Raw genomic sequence first — 5,737 nt, forward strand, 5'->3', positions numbered from 1 at the left:
TTAAAATAGGTTCTGTACAGTGCCAAAAAAGCTGGGATCCAGTCTTTTGACAAAGCTTTTTTTCATGCTTGCCCTTCCTTAAATGATGCTAACCTGGAACAAGTCTCCTTTTCTCTATTTAGCAGATTTTTTTCAAGCTTAAATTCACCTTGAGGGGTTTCCACAATGCCCTGCTGCTAATAATTAGTACACTTAGGGAAATGCCTTGTCCCTTAGCTTTTGTCTCATATGTTCCATTGCAAGGGAATCTTGTGGTGCTTCCACAAACTGTCTCTCCTATCACATTTGTTTTTCATGCCGTTATTTTGCTGACTGCCAAAGGCTCTATCATCTAGTACATACTGAGATGTTTCATTACCCACCTAGGACTAGGCTGTTGTATCAAAGTAGGGGACTGCCCAAAGACTGCTGAAAACTACACAACCCAACAGTTGGTAAACACTTGGGGGAGCTGCCCATCCACTATGTGAAAAGATTGGATCTGATTTATGGAATGAGATGCTTAGCATTCACCAGATTATCTAGAACTGGTTTTGTCACCAGACGATTTAAAAGCAAAAGAATCTATAAACATAGATTTTTCTGTAATGGGAAAAGCATTATAAAACTACAAAATAATCAAACATTATGGAAATTATATTTTTATTAATATTATACTATTTTTAAAATTATACCTCCTCAGCTGCTTCTGTATTTAAGTTGGCTTCTGAGGCTGGTTCTTTAGGCTCTGTTAATGGTTACTGGGACATCACATGGGTATGCAGAAACTTAGTTCTTTTCTTTTTGCTTTCCTTCTCAGGCTGTTTAACATTTCTACTGCATGCTTTGGTTAGACTAAGATTATGCCATTAGTCTTCAAGATGCTTTCTCCTGCTTGTATCTTCCTTAAAACATGATGGAATAACTTGACAAATTATACATAATGAAACATATAGATTGTCTGAGTTCCCTTCCATTCGCAGTGTTAGCTTGCTATCAGTTTTGCATCAATTGCTTAGTGTATGAATGAAAGATTGATTTGAGACGGGAGTGTCCAGCTGTGCACGGTTCCCCTCCTTCCTCCCTCATACACACTTATTCAGACTTAGGGGAAATCTTGAGTGGTCCTGTCACAGTAACATTTACTAGGGCTCAATGCAGATGTAAGCACATGGTGGAAAACAGAAACATCTCCGAGAAAGACAGAAAGCATAGCTTCAGGACCATCCCAATAATTTCCTGACAGAAGAGCTCATTTTCAAAAGTGTTAGATTTTATTATTAGAAACCTCCCGAAATCATACTATTCTATGACCATTCCTATAGTATTTCCAGTTGTCTAAGGATTTGCTTTGAGCAGATAAGAGTCTAACATCCTTCTATCTCAACAATGCAGTTCTTTTAGTTTATAATTGTTATTTCAGGATATTTGGTCTCTTCTTGAACAGTCAAGACCTATCATTATCAAGAGCCTCTTATAAGTCTTTGTGTTTTCTCTGATAACAAACATACTTAGGACTGCATTCTGAAACTACATCCTAAAACAGAAAGATACGTCATTATAAAATGACACACTCAAGAAGAGTCAGAGTGCATTTGCACTCTACAAAGTGGCAGTTACTTCACTGAAATAAAGAAGAAAGTTTGTATAGAGTGCTTAGTCTGCTTTTGATAATGCGAGCTATGGTTATGAAAATCTCCTAGCTTTTTTTCAGAGATACTTGTCTGCAGAAAATAGGATTCTTCTTAAGGCTCAAGTGAGACAGTCATTAATGAGAACAGCAATTAATGGTGGAGAATGGTCTTTACAGAGAATTGGTATTCAAATGATAGTGAAACATCAACCAGACAACGAGACCAACAAAGACAGCTGCAACTCAGCTAATGGCTTTTTTTACAATATTGATATTACTGAATGTGTGGTCACAAAGGAAGAGATATAAATCAATAGAGACTATGCTTTGGTACATACACTAAGGTTGAGCGTGGTAATTAGAATGAAGAGTTGAGGGGATTAAAGACCCATTTGGTTCACATCTATGACCAAATAGTTTTGGTGGCTAAAACATGTAAAAGTAAGCAACAGCAGCTTGTATTGCTCACTACAGTTTAGTAGATTTGTTGTCCTTCACCTCCATCCTACCAGTAGTTCAGAGGTGAGAGCAAATAGCCATACAAGAGAAGACAACTCAATAACTGTGCTGGAGATAAGCTACCCACCACATAGTGCAGCTTAATACATCTTGTCTTCGCCAACTCCATCTTTCAAAACAGTGAAGTGAAATTAAGTGAAATTAAGTGAAAATTAGGCCTTCATTTGTCAGAAGGAGATTTTCATGTGCTTATTTGAAGGGTCTTAACTTAAAGGCTAGGTGTTTTTTGATCCACATCTTCCTTTACCAAGAAAAGTACAAGTGTGACGAGCTATGTTTGAATTGTTCATTTAACTCCTCTGCCCTGGAGGAGGTGAGTTGTACTGTAAAAGTACTCCTGTATTAATTTCACAAATGAAGAAACTGTCATACAACAAACAGTAATCACATCCATTTTTATCTTAAGTGCATGTGGTTCAAAACTTCTGAACAAGAAGTAGGCTTCAGACCTGCTTCAGCTCTTGCTGCTTCCTGAAGAGCAGCCAGGAGAAGCTCTGATAATGCCTTAGAATGGAAAGAATAGAGGAGCTCCGCTTTCAAGAAGTACTGGAAGTGTCCTCAGTCAGCTCAATAGTTGTGGGCATTACAGAATATTTCTAGTCTTCCTGTAATTCTTGAGCCAAATGCTGTCAAGATTAGTATTTTAGAGAATGGAGGACATGTGCTTACCTATTTGGGCCTGAAGTTACAGGTTTTTGAGTCCATATATCCTTTTAATTCTTATCTTCCTAAAGAAAAGGCTTTATGATAATCCTGCATCTTACAACTTACCTTTCTGTAGTTTATAGGGTAGATGAGCTAGCAGAATTGCTATGTCCTTTGAAGTCGAGGGCTCCCTATAGGAAGAGGGCAAGAGCTTTAGCTGCCATAACCAGAGCAGAGAAATTACCTTTTTTTGGCATGGACATGACTCCAGCTAAATATAGAGAAAGAGAGATGGAGCCAGGACTATTTTCTTTTGCCACTACCTATTTTGAATTGATAAATGATATCTTTCTTCTCTCTACAGATTTTTTAAAAGATCACTGCAACCTCAGTCTGCAGGATGGATGAATTTGACAATGTACCATCAGTCTCAGGAGAGGAAGTAGTGTCATTATTTAAGAGAAATTACAGAAATTAGCACAACTGGACTTTGGACATGTCTTTTTAACTGTCTTTCCAATTCTACCTGATCTCCTAGACGTGGTATTGCAGGCCTTGCCAGTGCTAAAATCCCTTTGGAAGTGAATTTGCCTAGTCATAGAAGAGACCATGTAATGTAATAGTTCAAATGATTTGCTATTATTTCAGTAGCAACTCATGTTTATTTATTTGAATATTAATACTTGGCAACTTCTGATGAAGAAGCATTATTGTCTAAATCAATAAAGCTAGCCCTTTATAGGTAAATGTCCACCTTTCATCCCCATCTTTCTTTATAAGAAATGCTTTAAGGAGCACAGTAGTTTCAGCTATTTCATGTCAAGAATACAATCCTATGCAATATTGCTGACACCACCTCAACATGGATTCTTAAGGGCCAAGGTTGTATGCCTAAGAATAAGCCAGCCTCTACCCTCATCATCACTCTCAAATTCTATCACTGTAAATCTTTCTTCTTTTTACAGCAGAATTTTTAGCCTTTTTTGTTTGTGGAGAAAAATTTAGAAACATAACCTTTGTCTTTTGGGGTTTAATCCAAACTCAATATTCTTTGGACTGAACAGATTTATATTTTTTTTTAATGCAGTGTATTTGTTATTCTGTTTTCTGTATCTTACCACACCTACGAAAATGTACTTAAGTGAGAAGAAATAATGTCATTTGGATCAAATGTCCCTGGATTACAGGTACAAATGAACATGAGTGCTCCAGACTGAGCCGGTGTTACTCTGGAAGTCAGACAGCTATGCTGTGCTGACCCAGTGTGTGCAATATTCAGGGCTGTGACTAAACAAGTTCCAGAAAGAAATCAATTCAGTCAGAGGAGCTTGTTGCTGACTGAGCTGGAAAGTGCTGTGTATGCACTGCTGTCTACCATATGCACCAGAAAACCCTGCTGCAGAGCTGCTAGTTGCTACCGTAATTATTGTAGAGGCAGATGATGTCATTGCTAGAGGGCAAATGGAAGGGCTTGATGTCATCAACATTAGCATTATTCATGTCAAAGCATCAGTGCTTTAAAAATCTGTTCTTACAGAAGGAGCAAATCTGAACATTCACTTTTGTTTGGCAACTCTAAGCATACTGAAAGCTCCATTATTTTTCACTCAAATACAATTGCAAATGTTGAATTGTTTCTTTAATATACTTTATTGCAGTGCTACAAATTGCTTGGAGACAAGATATATTCTAATCACAAACAGTCTGCAGATTATACTAAGCAAATTGTAAATATGGCTGAAAAATTAAAAAAGCCACAAGCTTGTATGACACTTACCACCTTTTACTCCGCTGGAGAAATTATACTTGATTTAATCACAGCAAGACAAAGCATCTATACTATAAGTGAGATTCAGGGCCTACATTACTAATGTATTACATCTTTATTGTACCTTAGTTAATTCTGAAGTTACATCATCTGAACCTATCTATTACAGTCTGTGTAACTTGTGTTCACTGGATCCTTTCTAAAAGTGCATGGACATTTTCAAGTATGACTATCTGTTAACAAAAAGGTGTTCCTACAATAAAATTACTTCATGACAGCTCCTGCCATAGCTAAAATTGCCTCATCTCCTGAAATTCTCTGGAACAGCTTAGGCTTCAGTAGCATGAACCACAAAAGATGTCTCAGACACATCACGTTTTACTTTCTCTCTGGATGTACTTCTTTTTATAAGAAGCAATCTTGGAAAAAACATGCCCCATTCTGCTTCTTGTGGAGTGCAACTGACTGACTTTCTAATATCTCAAAACCAGTTCCTACTGCACATTATCAGTCAACGATACATCTTCATTTGTCAAGCATCTGACTGCCTCTAATAAAAGGCATACTCAGTTTGTCCTCAAGTGAGTACCAGCAGCACTGTGGCCATGGTAATACAAAGCTCAGCATCAGGTAATCACTGAGTATATATATATTCAGGAGCCAGGATCAGTTTTGCAGTTTGTCCTGAGCTTTTCCCCACTGTGAGTACACTGCTAATAGTAACCAAGACAGCTCAGGCTTGTTTCCTAGAGCTGCTGTAACACTTCTGAGTGCAATATAGACATTCCTTTAAGTTTTTGCACCAAGGATCAGAACTACTAGTTACAATCTGAAGCTTGTATGTGCAAAACATCTGATTTAAGGATAGCCTTTCATCTTTTCGACAGCTTTACCCCGAATTCTTCTACAATAAAACATCCTTACCATGTAAGAATCAAGTCCATCACTTGATTATGATATTTCCTAAAATAGATAAAATGGAAATGTCAGGGATACTAGTGAAAGCGTTTTACTGAGTGGGAAATACTGCTTCAAAAGGTACTGAGTGGGAAATACTGCTTCAAAAGGTGGACACCTCAGTAGCTGAAGTTACTACAAGAAAATGCAATGATGTTTGGAAAGTGCTATATTCCCACAAGCCTTTGCTATTCTGTTTGATTTATGCTATTTAATATCAATACATCTAACTACAT

Source organism: Aptenodytes forsteri, unplaced genomic scaffold (assembly GCF_000699145.1).
Source record: "Aptenodytes forsteri isolate BGI_AS27 unplaced genomic scaffold, ASM69914v1 Scaffold523, whole genome shotgun sequence".
NCBI classification, from domain to species: domain Eukaryota; kingdom Metazoa; phylum Chordata; class Aves; order Sphenisciformes; family Spheniscidae; genus Aptenodytes; species Aptenodytes forsteri.